We start from the raw sequence: 14564 nt of genomic DNA, 5'->3' as shown, positions 1-14564 counted from the left end.
GTGTTCTACTGCAGCCTCCCACAGTGTTCTAATGAACAACTACAACACACAAATTCTTATTATGACAAGTGTGGCACACCTGTAGCCATCATGATTGAATCAAAGCTGTAAAACCTGAAACATTTCATTTAGAAATTAACAAAATGAGCGGGATTATTTTGTCATTGCAATTATGACTAATGCTGTACAAGGCAAAATAAGGACACATTTTCAATGAGTTTTGAAATCACTTACTCATCCATTTTAGTAAAACATTCTGACATGCAGACTGAAACACAAATTTATAAACACCGGCAGCAGTCTGCTCCTTTACTCCCTGGTGATCAACTGCAGCTCAACAGTGTTCTAATGAGCAAGTAGAGTACTAACACTCGGTATTTATGACAAAAGCGAGGCACACCTGAACACCATCTTGATAGAATCAAAGCTGTAAATCTGAAAGCATTTCCTACAGATTTCTCATCTCCTCTCAGCACATGAAGTGACATCACTGGATCTCCCATCTTCCACTTAGACAGGAAGTGACTACTTAATTTCCCATCGTACATCTCGACAGGAAGTGGCATTACTGGTTTTCTCTCATAAACAGTCTTTAAAAGAAGCCAAGCTAGAGGACTTAATTTCCCACCTCCCATCAGCACAGAAAATGACATCACGGCACTCTGCACTCCTCCCTCCTTCCAGGACCTACTTAATGGCAATTGTAACAGGGATGTGAAGTGGATGCGTGCAGTGGGCATGCCACTGGCCTGCCAAATGTAAGCCCATCTGCACCTGCCCGCATCTGAACACGGCCCAGCATCAGGAACCTTGGTCCAATCATTGTCCGGTGATACTCAGCAGCACTCCTTAGGACGTTAGAGCCCTGGATGCTGTCTCCCCGCCCCCAAAACTGCTGCCATGTTGTGCGTCAGACCACAGTAAGAGCTTTCACCTGCACCCACTGCTGGTTTTCCAGCAGCCACACACCCACACCTCCCACACAAATGCTAACAATGCCCTCTCACCCCCTCCCAACACACCCCACAAGCACCAACAATGCCTTACCCCCCCCCACGCTACACGCCGCAGTAAACCTGCACATCAAAACACACACTTGCATGCATGCTTGTCAGCACACAATCACTCTGCAAACACAACGGAAATATGGGACTTGCAGAGTAGGGACGTACCTGGCTCAACCCCTCATCTGCTCCTGACATGGCCATGACAATCCCAGCGGGCTACAAGATTGCTAGAGAGGAGTGCTTTCACAAGTCAGGCAGGGGACTCGCTCTATTCTACAAGGAATCCATCAGATACACATCATCCACAGAAAAACCACCCCATTCATCAAACACCCGCACTTCAAGCTGCAAATATCAGAAAACCTCACCTTGAACGGAGCCCTCTCCTACAGACCACCCTGGCCATGATCCACCTTTATCAACCTCATCACGAACTCCGTCGCTCTGCTCCGCATAGACTCCAAAGCCTACATTCTACTCACTGACCTCAAATTTAACCTGGAAAACTAAAACAACCCCTCCTGTAAATCACTTCTTCAAAGCTTGAGCAACATGGGACTCACCCAGCTCGTCCCAGAACCAGCACACACCACAAGGCACACTGGGAACCATCTTTACCACAAGCAACACCATCAGCTACAATTCCATGAAATCGCTAATATGGGCCGACCACTTTATCAACCACTTCCGAATTGACACCTCAATTGAACACCCCTACCAGGTTCAGAATTCCAAGCCACAACTGGGGCAAAATCACAAATGCAGACTGGCTCAGTGTCCTCAGCACAGAAAACCCCACAGGCAACCTCCACAACGACGTCAACAACTGGATCAAGAACTGTGCGGACGCCCTCGCACCCATCAAGCCCAACAAGCAAAGTAGATCACACAATTATGCCAGCTGCTGCACAGAAGACCTCTGAGACACCAAACACTGTAAACAGAAAGAAAATTAAGAGCTAGGCACAACACCACTGACAGAACTACCTGCAAGACTGCACTCGGATGTTATCACCAGCAAAAGCACCAAGAAAAAAGCACTAGTGGACCGCATCAAAGGAAGCTTCAGCAGCTGCAAGAAGAGACCTTCATGAACATTACAGATTTCACCTCCCCAGGTATGCACCAAACTCACACCCTCAGGAGCGTACGGGCGGCCGGGTGCAGGGTGCAAACAGAGCATCTGGCTCCAAGTGCTTTCCTATGATGGGACCCCGGGGGTCACTTGGATGCTGCAGGCAAGGTCCAGGGGGTCAGTTCTGGTAAACCACAGGCTGGACAAGTAGGAGGGCTGCTTGCTGTATGTTGCTGCACTGGAGGTCGAGTTCCCCCAGGGCAGGGGGCTGCAGGTGCAGTGTACATTTTGGCGTTTGGTATCTTCGTCCAGTGCTGTTGCGGTTAGGGGGGTCCCCTGGATTCACACTGCAGGCATCATGAGGGACAAGAGAATCCAACCCAGGGTGGGCACTTGCTCGGAATCGCCTGGGGATCCTCTTGTGTGTGTTGGGTAACCTGGACACGAGCCATGGGCGTCGGGTGCAAAGTGGTCAGGACTCGTGGTTCTAGGGAGGCTATGGAGTCCTTTGTTGTAGTTTCTTCTTGGACAGGGCCGCTGTCCATGGAAGTTCTTTTTCCTCTGTGATGCAGATAGTCTTCTGGAGGCTTGGCAGAGGTTGCTGGACCCGCAGGATGCGTCACTTTCTTTTGCAGGTTCTCTGAAGCAGGAGACAGGCAGGTAGGGCTGTCTTTCTTCTCTGCTGGGGTTTCATCTTATCAGTCCTTCTTGTGAGGTCGCCAGGAATCTGACTTGGGTTCAGGGGAGCCCTTAAATCCTGGATTTTGGGGCGTTACAGGAGTCAGAGGGCAGTAGCCAATGGTCACTGACACTGAGGGTGGCTACATCCTTCTTGTGTGCACTCCCTTTGAGGAGGGGGACACAAACCTAACCCTATTGGTCCCTGTCCTCTAAACAAAGATGGAGGATTCTGTGGGGAGGGTGTACCTCAGCTGCGGGCACCTTAGGGGTGGTCCTAGCTAAGGTAGTCACTCCTTCCTGCTGTCCCTAATTTTCCCACTGGATTTGCTGCCGAAAGTGGGGCTTTGTCCGGGGGGCGGGCAGCACCACTAGCTGGAGTGCCCTTGGGCACTGGAACAAGAGGCCTGAGCCTTTGAGGCTCACCACCAGGTGTTACAGTTCCTTCAGGGGGAGGTGAGAAGCACCTCCACAGTGCAGGTTTTGTTTCTGGCCACTGAGAGCACAAAGGCTCTCACCCCATGTGGCCAGAAACTCGTCTCTTAGTGACAGACTGCCACAGACCAGTGAGTGCTGCACTAAAGGATTGGGTAAAATACAGGGGGCATCTCTAAGATGCTCTGTGGGGGAATTGTTCAGTAAATCCAACACTGGCATCAGTTTGGATTTATTGTCTTGAGACGTTTGATACCAAACTTCTCAGTATTCATTGAAGCCATTTATGGAGCTTTGGAGTTCGCAATGACAAACTACCAGACCATATACTCAATATGGCTAGACTGCATTTACAATGTATAAGAATGGACTTAGACACTGTAGGGACATATTGCTCATGCAGCTATGCCCTCACCTGTGGTATAGTGCACCCTTCCTTAGGGCTGTAAGGCCTGTTAGAGGGGTGACTTACCTATGCCACAGGCAGTGGTTTGTGGGCATGGCACCCTGAGAGGGGTGCCATGTTGACTTTGCCTTTTTCTCCCCACCAGCACACACAAGCTGCAAAGGCAGTGTGCATGTGCTTGGTGTGAGGGGTCCCCCAGGGTGGCATAATACATGCTTCAGCCATTGGGGACGTTACCTAGCCACAGGGCCCTTTGTACCGTGGGTACCTTTTGTAAGGGACTTATTTGGGTGCCAGGGGTTTACCAATTGTGTAAACAACGGTACATTGGGAAAGAACACCAATGCTGGTGCCTGGTTAGCAGGATCCCAGCACCCTCTCAAAGTTGGCATCAATATCCACCAAAAAGTGGGGGGATAACCATGCCCTCCCGGGCACTCCTACACATTTGCCGCAACTTCGCACACCAACCCAACCCCAAAGTACTTATTGTTAACCTACCCACCACCAACCAAGATGGCCACCTGACCGAATGAACAACCCTCAGCAGAAACACAGCGGTAATCATACGGACCATCCACTCGGGCCCCAACAGACCCATGCCCCCATCACCTCTACTGTCCGGGAACAACACCTTTCAGCACCATCCTGACCCACATCATCAACACCTGCATCATATCCGTCACTTTCCCAGATAATTGGAAACTTGCAAAAATCGATGCCCTTCTCTGGAAGTCCGTAGCCAACCCGAATCAACTGAGCAACTTCAGTCCATCTCCCTGCTCCTGTATCCAGCCAAAGTGATTGAGAAGGCCATCAGCAAGCAACTTGCAACCTACCTTGAACTTCACAACTTCTGCTAGACAACCCTCAATCAATGTGGATACATTGGGACATGGGGAGCTGGCCCTGGGGGGTGGTGGTCACCAGGGCCATTAATGGTTCCAGTAAGGGATCCATGGCCCTCCTTTTTACTATTTGCACTGGCTGGCCCCAGGGAGGTGGTGGTTCCTGGGGCCGAAAGTGGCCTGGGCTGTCAGCGCAACCAACCTCCCCTTTGATAGATCTGCCCTGCCCTGGGAAGGTGCCTGTCTTCAGGGCAGTAAATGGCCTTTTGGGGGGGGGGGGGGGGGAGCAGTCACCTCCTTTTAAATTAACATTGGCCCGGCCCAGGGAGGTGGCAGGCACTTGAGCTGAAATCGGTGCGCCCCTATCTTTAAAATTATTAATCAGATTTGCCCCCTGGATCTGACCCTTCCGGCGGCTGACCTGTAAAAGAGCACGAAAGACCGTACTTGTGTTTTTTTTATTTTTTTATTTCTTTTATTTTTTTGTAGAGATTTGCAGAACCTCCATGATTATTGGGGCAAACAAATGCTTTTTGGCCTGGCCCCACCACCAGGCCTAGGGCATAAGGTTTTTCCTATACCCGGCCCCTTCTCTTTTTTTTTTTTTTTTTTTTAAAACTTTGGGGTGGACTCTGGTGAGTCAGAGTTCCCACAGTGGGTGCCAGCACTTACTAGTTGAAGTGTTGGCAGCCAGTCACCTCCTTTTAAATTAACATTGACCCGGCCCAGGGAGGTGGCAGGCACTTGAGCTGAAATCGGTGCGCCCCCATCTTTAAAATTATTAATCAGATTTGCCCCCTGGACCTGACCCTTCCGGCGGCTGACCTGTAAAAGAGCACGAAAGACCGTACTTGTGTTTTTTTAATTTATTTATTTCTTTTCTTTTTTTGTAGAGATTTGCAGAACCTCCATGATTATTGGGGCAAACAAATGCTTTTTGGCCTGGCCCCACCACCAGGCCTAGGGCATAAGGTTTTTCCTATACCCGGCCCCTTCTCTTTTATTTTATTTTTTTTAAAAAACTTTGGGGTGGACTCTGGTGAGTCAGAGTTCCCACAGTGGGTGCCAGCACTTACTAGTTGAAGTGTTGGCAGCCAGTCACCTCCTTTTAAATTAACATTGACCCGGCCCAGGGAGGTGGCAGGCACTTGAGCTGAAATCGGTGCGCCCCCATCTTTAAAATTATTAATCAGATTTGCCCCCTGGACCTGACCCTTCCGGCGGCTGACCTGTAAAAGAGCACGAAAGACCGTACTTGTGGTTTTAAAAAAAAATTATTTTATTTTTTATTTTTTATTTTTTTGTAGAGATTTGCAGAACCTCCATGATTATTGGGGCAAAAAAATGCTTTTTGGCCTGGCCCCACCACCAGGCCTAGGGCATAAGGGTTTTCCTATACCCGGCCCCTCCTCTTTTATTTTATTTAAAAAAAAAACTTTGGGGGGGACTCTGGTGAGTCAGAGTTCCCACAATGGGTGCCAGCACTTACTAGTTGAAGTGTTGGCAGCCAGTCATATCTCAGCATGAAATATGTGAGATCCTCAAAGGATCCATGTCGCTAGATATCTATTTCTTTTTCAAAGAATGATAGGCTGATGGAATGAGCTCCATTTTGGTTCTGTCCTCCTTGTCACTCCAAGTTTCCCTACACCGACCAGCACTTGGTGTGCAATCTGTGTCTGTCTCTGTAGCACAGAACAGAGACCTGCGACGATTGTAGATCGTTTAGATCAAAGAAGACTCTCCAGGACCAAAGAGCGCATCGACTAGAAATGGCATCCAAGTCAACAGAAAAGACACCCAACATCTTCAGAGATCTTCAGTGTGCTGAAGTAGTACCAGACTTCCTCTCAAATGCTCCCTTTCATCAGAGTCGTACTAGACACAGTGCAGCTTCAGGCCTCACGATTTTGGGGGGGTGGAGGGGGCAGGATACTCAGGCTATGATTCCGATGCTCCAGCATCTGTCCTGGATTTCAGTGCGACTAACTCTGAGGCTGTTGGGCCTGAAGACATCCTGCTTGTTACTCATGTCCTTTGACGCATGTGGGCTCTGCAGTGGGACCTGAGGTCTAGCGGGTGCAGCATCTGCAGAATCTCTCAGACGTGGTCCAGATCTTGGAGAGAACTGCAAGAGATCTCAAGTAGTGACTGATGAGCGTGATTGGGTCAGTGACAGATCCCTCTCCCTTCCCCAACCAGATCTTACGGTAGCGACAGATGCATCGCTTCTGGGCTGGGGCAGTTATCTGGGTGAGTTGGAGCTCAGAGGCCTCTGGTCTCCGGTGGACTCTGAGCTCTTCATGAACCTGTAGGAGCTTCTGGCAATTTGCTTGGCATTGAAAGGCTTTCTACCTTTAATCGGAGGAACGTCGGTGCAGGTGATCATGGACAGCACCACCACCATGTGGTACTGCAGCAAACGGGGCAGGCTGGGGTTGTGGACCATCTGTCAAGAGGCTCTGTGTCTCTTGACATGGCTGGAATGTCAGGGCATTTCCCTGGTGGTTCAGCACCCAGTGGGCTCTCTGAATGCCAGAGCAGGCTCTCTGAACACCAGAGGGTTTGAGCTCAGCTGAAGAATCCTGGCGGATCACGAATGGTGTCTCCATCCGGAGGTGGTGCAAGGTCTCTTTCAGTAGTGGAGAAAGACCTGAATAGATCTGCTTACCACTGCTGAGAACAAAGTCAGTTTTGCGCCTTGGCGTTTCCAAGGTGACTCTCACTCAGAGGTGTTTTTTTCTTGAGTGGAGTTTCCGGACTCCTCTATACCCTCTCACCAATATCACTGCTGACCAGATTTCTCAAGAAGATCCAGAACAACTGATGCCAAGTAATCCTTGTTGTTCAGTATTGGGCATGGAGAGTCTGGTATCCCGTGCTATTGAGCATGACCATTGGTTCTCCAATGGGGCTGCCTCTTTGAAATTATCTTCGTTACAGCAGCAGGGAAGTGTTCTTCACTCAAACCTATCGACACCCCACCTTCATGCGGGGAGGTTAACCTGTACAACCCTGTCATTTGATTAAGTTTGGGTCATGGTTTGCACTCTTTGCACCCTCCTTACTGCCTTCTACCTGGACAGGCTGGTTATCTGGACAGATATCTCCTTTCTTTGGAAGGTTGTGACTCCTCCACGTAGGCCATAACATCACCCTGCCATTCTTCTTTGCTCTGCCTCAACCTTCCAAAGAGGAGCGGAGACTCCACCAGCTGAATCCTAAAAAAGCGTTTACATTTTATCTTGACCGCACAAAAGCGTTCTGGGTGGACAATCAACTCTTGGCGGGCTATGTAGGATCTAAAAAAAAAAAAAGGAAGGCATTGCAAAAATGGACCATCTTAAGATGGATCGTTCTATACATTAAGATTTGGCATGCATTAGCCGAGAAGCAACCACCTGAGAGCTTGCAGGGTCACTCCACCATAGCCAAGGCTGCGACTATTGCATTAGCACACGGAGTCAGAGTATGTTCAAATTTCAGAGGAGACTGCGATAGATCTGTAGTGGTGGTTACTGGACTGCAATTTGGTCAGCGACAAACCCCTGTCCCTTATCAACCCAGAGCTGACAGAGGTGATGGATGTTTCACTTCTGGGCTGGGGCGGCCACCTGAGAGAGGTGGAGATCAGAGGCCTCTGGTTTGTACCAGAGTCATGGCTCTGTATCATCCTTTTTGAACTAAGGGCCAACCTCTTAGCTCAGAAAGCCTTCCTGCCACCCATCAGGGGGAATCTGGTACAGGTGGTCACCGGAACACTACTGGATTGTGGTACTGCAGCAAACTGTGGGGTGGGATTCAAGAACCCTGTGCGAGGAGGGCTTGAAATGGCTGGACTGCAGTGGGATCTTCCTGGTGGTGATTCACCTTACAGGCTTATTGAACTCAGCCGTTGGCACCTTGTGGATCATAAGTGTCTGTTACACTAGCAGGAGACACAAGGTCTCTTCCATGAATGGGGAGAACCTTGGATCAGTCTGTTCGCCACAGTCAAGAACACACAATGTCACATCAGCACTTATGCACGTTGGAGTATTCAAGCTGTCTGTCACTCAAGCTGTCGCTGGGATAAGTTTGTGGTTTGGTATGGTGCACATCAAATTGACCCCTTCCAGGCCCACCTTTCTGATGATCTGTTTGTTTTGTTCTTGCGAATCAAGGCCTTGCTTTGAGCATGGTTAAATGTTATATTCCAGCCCTTTCATCCTTCTCGCGATTGCCTGATTAACCTTCCTTGTTCAGTCACTGGTTGTGATGTGGTTTTTGCAAGGGTTTACTTTGTTTCCCCTTCTTCTTTTGTGAAGCCCCATAGGACCTCACTCTCGTCCTTACTTATTTGATGTGTACTCTATTCGAGCTCCTCCATAGCTCTACATTATGAATCCTCATCATCAAAACCGTGTTCCTAATTTGAATCACCTCAGTACGACGTGTTAGTGACCTTCTGACTTCGAATGTTAATACACCAGTCTTTTCACAGATAAACTGATTTTGCGAACTAGGGCATCTTTTCTACCAAATGTTGACAGTATTTCAACCCGTTAAGCCATCATGCTACTGCTGTTCTTTGCTCGCCTCCTTTAAAGAGGAGGAAAAGAGATTCCATTGCTTGGACCCCAAATGAGTGCTCCGTTTCTTCATCGATTGTACCATAGACCACTTGGAGGCCAATCAGCTCTTTGTGGGTTTGCTGGAGCAAAAAAGGCAAAACTGTATTGAAGTGTACCATCTCACACTGGCTTATGCTCTGCATTAAGATCTACACCTTGACTAAATGCAGTCTTCTGAAGTACTGTGTGCCCATTCTACCAAGGCCGAGACAGCTACTACTACTACTGTGCTAGCATGTGGAGTCCCTATCCTAGATGTATGCCAAGCTGCTATGTGGGCGTCCCTCCATATGTTTACAGAGCACTGTTGCCTTGTTACGTAAAGTAAGACGCTGGCTTAGCTCTACAGGGTTTGTTTTCCCACCCAAGTGTGGCACAAGTGAACTTAGTTCAATACTCCAGTGCTCATATGTGAAAGACAGGTTATTATAGCTCCATAGGACCTTACCCAATAGCTGATGCACCATCAGGGCTATTGGCTAACAGTAACTAAACAAGGACTCGGACACAGTGGGTATTCAGGAAATTCAGCTTCGCTCTTTATAATATCTCACACCAAACTGTAATAAGAAAAATAGACTTTACCAATAAAATGTTTATTTCAGCAGTCTCACACTGTTGCTTAGTGCATCTAGAATAGCTACGCCGAATATTATTAAAACAGCGCAAATGCATGTTGTGAACGACATGTATGAAATGGACATTTCTTCCATAGTTAAAATGTCATCTAGCAACCTAACATCCTAAAACCTACTTCTTTTCTCTAAACTAGGAGAGCATGGAGCATGTAACTTGCATCTAGAGCTTTTTTGGGAGACTCAACACACTGCATACCTGCTTACAGCAAAACCATTAGTTATCAGCAGTGGGGGTTCAGTGTTCATTTGAGAGGTAAACACATCAGATGTAGCTTCTCTTCTTCTGGACTTGGTTCAGTCTTGGCTTTCAACATAGAACGAGATGCTTCAGCATCATGGTAATCTGGCAGTCAAAATCTTCTCTGGCGTCATGTTGCAGCACAATGTAGGGCGAAGGACCTCTCCTCTTGAGTGGCCAGTTGGAGAGCCTTTTATATTATATCGTAGCTGAGATTCAAATTTATGATATAACCTAAGGAAAGTCTGACATCAACTATGTGCATCAAAATGTTAGCCTTAGAAGTATTGTTAGAAATAAATAGGATAAAAACAAATCAGTTCAGACTACACTATTTATTATCATCTAACTCTGAAATCGAGATAACAAGACACTTGTCCCAGACTCAAGTCACGTCAAGTGTTCTAGCAAGGTCATTGTCTGTGCATGAAGTGTCTTTTTTTTTTATTGTAATTTAAAAAAAAAAAATTAAAAACATTTTTTATTGCATTTAATAGCAGGTAACCTACCGTGTAAATACAATATAACACAGTCTCACAGGGCAAGAGAATAAGCCATATGAATAAGGCTAGTAAACATCAGTTCCTGCACAATATGATTCAGAGGAAACGCATGAGTGTCGCTTGAGGTACAGCTGTAAAAACATGGCATGTACATCAATATCTGTAGAACCAAACAGTATTGGGGGGGAGAAAGAGAAAAGGAGGTCAAGAGAAAATAATAGTGAATAGTAGTAATGTGGGCGACCAGCAACAGGTAACGTGTCAAGCAATACTAAGAGGGGGAGGGCGAGGGAAGAGGGAGGTGGAGGGAGGGGGGGGGGAGATGGGTGGGGGATGCAAACCTTTCAAAAATCTGCTGACGAGGAGGGGGGGGGGGGGGGGGAAGGAGTGGTAGGGTAAATCTGCCAACAGGTTTGGACAGTATTCCAAAGTGTATCCGCCACACGTGGATGCTACGTCTTTGTGGATCATCTCCTCCCTCATTTAGGATTGAAGTGAATAAATAGACATGCATTTGTCGCAAGCGGAATCCTTCTCATAGCGGGGGTTATCTGAGATTGCATATGTGAGGATAAGGGAAGCTGCTCCATGATACTCTGGCAGTTCAGTAGCAAGGGTTGCGGTGGTAGGAGGGTGGAATGTCCAGGTCTTGCAGGGTTAGTCAAGAGATGGATAGAGAGAAGAGAAGAAGAGGAGGGCTGGGGAAAAGGAAGGTGAGGGATCTGGTGTCGAAGAAAGGAAAAGAGAGAGCATCAAGATCGCGCTCCTTGGCCCCGCATGAAGTGCCTTATCGATGTAATGTCTTGACAATTTCACAGTTTCTTGGAAAGATAAAGGCTAAGGCAAAAATGTCAATGATTCTGCAAAAAACGAGAAAATGGAATCTCGGCCAGCTCAAATGGAGTCTGGTCTTATGAACTTGACATCGTCCATGGCTTGTATTTTTTAATCATAATGTATGGGTGGAGATATCTATACAAACTTATCTAATGTATATGGAAAGCCATGCTCTCAGGACATTAAGATGTAAAACACTAACACAATTTAATATAACCTGTTTTGCATGTACAAATCTTAAAATAAGTATACATAAATGTTACTTCATAAAAGGCTTGATAACGTAAAATAGGAAAATAATTCAATAAGCTATGCAATAATTTTCTTAAGCCTTGCATGTTTCAAGCAGTACAATTCTTTTAAACGCTATAACATAGAAACACATGAACAAATACATCATAAAAGCATTAGAAAGCATTGTCAGATTAGAAGACATGCTGTTGGTGATTAAAGAGATCAGGCATAATACTGAATATGCCACATAAAAAAAATAAAATGCAGCTTAATGTTTTTATAGCCCTGTGCGTGTTTATTGCCCGTTTACGAGTTGTTCCTAATTCTCATCCGAGGACATTTAGATCTCATCAGGTTCTCGCACAGCATGTGTGTGGTAATGTTGAATGTTGGAAAGCATCCTTTTTGGCATGGTTAGCCTCCATGTTTTGCCTGATATCTGATGTAATTTTGACTGAAAGTGCACTTGTTAACTGCCAACCAGGTCCCCAGTGCCAGATATCTTCCCCAAAACTGCAGTCGTTTCCCCAGTTGGCAAAACCTTTAGCACCCTTTAAGTTCCTAGAAAATGGTACCCCATAGTACCTGGGGTCTGATGTACTAAAGAGGGTCCCTAAAGGCTGAAGCACAAATTGTGACACCCTAAGGGACCCCTCACCAAGCACAACGGGTTGCAATTGTAGTCTGCATGTCATGGTGCCGACTTAAGGAAAAACACAACATGGCACACAGCCTGTGACCTGTCCCCTAACACTGCATGCAATATATCTGTCGCCCCTCTAGGAGGCCCTACAGAGTGCATTATATTACATGTGAGGGCATATCTGCACGAGTAGATAGGCCCCTGCTATGTCTTTGTTGAGTTTCAGTCATAGTAAGGGACACGGGAAGCCATTTTAAATACTGTGCTGGACACTGGTCGCTATGAGTTCCCCAGTTACATGATGGCTTCAGTGAAGATAGGGATGTTTGGTGTCAAAGATCTCAAATTGGTGGACCCACACTTATACCAGTGTTGGATTTACCAAAACATACACCCCAGGGGACACTTTAGAGGTGCCCCCTGCAAAGCTAGCAACTACTAGTGGGTTAACTGACTAGTCCCGAAAAGTTCAGCCATCTTAGCTACGTTTCTGACACCCTAAGTTGAGAGCCAGCGCTCTCCGGGGCCTTAGACAAAAGCTTGCACTGGGTGGGGGTGTTGACACCTCCTCCAGGCAGGATAGACATTCCAGGGCGGGAAGCTTCAAAGGCCTAGCCGCCTTTGTAATGCGACCCAGGTCTCCAAATGGCAGAGATAACCAACCCCGTGTCCTGAGCCCACTTTTTGTTGTCACGACAAGTGGGAAAATTAGGCACATTAGGTGGTGTGCCCACTTCATGCCAGTCCAACCCTAAGGTGGCCGAGCTCTAGTGAACACAACTTTTTTTTATTTCTCTATCTTGTTTGGAAGGAATTGGGCCACTAAGGTCGGGGTTATGCCAACTTCCCAACTGAAATGGTCACAGAAAGGGTGCAGTCACCATAAAGGTGGGTAACCCATTGGCTGCCACCTGGTGCTCCCTGTAACATCGCTAGATTGAGTATATCGGTGGCACTCCTGAACTCCAGCGCTCATATCTTGATGACCTAAGAAGACAAAGGACAAAGAAGAGACACAACCGCAGAAGAGGAGAAGCAGCAGCAGCTCACCCGGTACCAATTCCGCCAGCCTGCCTGCTCTCCTAGACACTGTGCAGCAGAAGATGACTCGTCCTGCGGCTGAGCCTCCATAAATCAGGGAGGACCCCCTCCCTCGACAAAGACTCAAGACTCCTGTGAGCAGCAGACCTGCTCCCCAACCAACTCCCATGAAAGAACTCTGCAGCCCACGGAATCATGAAGACCCGACACCTGAAGTCACCACTGCACCTGCCATCCACAACCCAAGGTGAAGTGGACCGCTGGTGCCAACAAGTTTCCCAAGCTGTCCAGAGTTAGAATCCATTGTGGTTTCACCGCTCCTGGACTCCCGGACATCTCCTGCAGCCTCTGCATGCAGGCCCCCCCTCCCGTAGCTTCTGTGGTGAGAGGAACCAGACTTCTCAAGCAACCACTGCACGTGTTGCCGCCAGCCCAGTGGACCCCTGGTGTCAACGATGTCCCCCATCTCTCGCCCACTGTGGTTTCCCCCCTCCTGGACTCCAGAACGACACCTGCAGCCTAAGACTACAGGACCCTACAACCGCGAGTGCTCCTGGGCAAGGAAACTCAATGCCAAAGGACACCCTTGCATCCATTGCCCCTGGGCCCTGGTGAAGATGATCAAAAGTTCACATACGTCCAGAGCAACACACGTTTGTAACTTACCTGTTAGTTGTCCCCGGCTGGCCCCCCAGCCAGAGCCTGCAGCCTAAATCCACAGAGACCAGTTCCCATTGAAGTACATTGGGCACCTGACACTGTATTACCCCTCTGCACCCGGCCACCCCAGTGCTGCTTGAAGTGTTGTTGTGGTCCTGACCATTAGTCAATGCTCACCTTAAGTCTGCAAGATTGGTCCCATGAGTTGTCGTAAAGTGCTTGTTTGCTGAATGTATTTTCCTTCCATAGGTTAACATTGAAGAATTCTGATTTTGCACTAAGTGTTGATTTTTGTAAGTGAAAATAATTCATGCTTAAAAACATACTTACAACGAAGTTCTTGGGTTCAAAATATATATGAAAAGAAGTGCTATTTTTGGAAATAGGTCTTAGATTTATTCTTCTTTCTGTGCGTCTTTTTTTACCTCTGTGAGTCCAAGAAATGCGTAGCACTGCCCTCTGATAAACCTAACTGCTCTTCTACACTACCACAAACATAGACCATTAGTCCTATCTACTTTTTCCTCTGCAAACCAGTTGGGGATTCAGTAAACACTCTGCACTGTGTACTTCTTTTTAGTGCACGATATAGAGAGCCAGCTTCCTACAGAGAAAAACAGTTAACTGCTTATTAGCATTAGTTTGTACTTTAGATGGACCAGCAAGCAGTTGCAACTCCAAAGCACTAGTAATAGAGAGTACTTTATG

At 47.4% G+C, this 14564-nt stretch overlaps 1 protein-coding gene across 3 annotated transcripts in view; it reads left to right on the top strand.

Annotated features, from left to right (window-relative positions):
• GIGYF2 (GRB10 interacting GYF protein 2) overlaps positions 1-14564 on the top strand; it is a 1376329-nt gene that overhangs the window by 267011 nt on the left and 1094754 nt on the right. The gene's annotated exons all lie outside the window — the stretch shown is intronic.

This window comes from Pleurodeles waltl, chromosome 11 (genome assembly GCF_031143425.1).
Source record: "Pleurodeles waltl isolate 20211129_DDA chromosome 11, aPleWal1.hap1.20221129, whole genome shotgun sequence".
Classification (NCBI taxonomy): domain Eukaryota; kingdom Metazoa; phylum Chordata; class Amphibia; order Caudata; family Salamandridae; genus Pleurodeles; species Pleurodeles waltl.
Note: the sequence above shows the minus strand (reverse complement) of the source record. Positions and strands in the feature narration are given on the sequence as shown.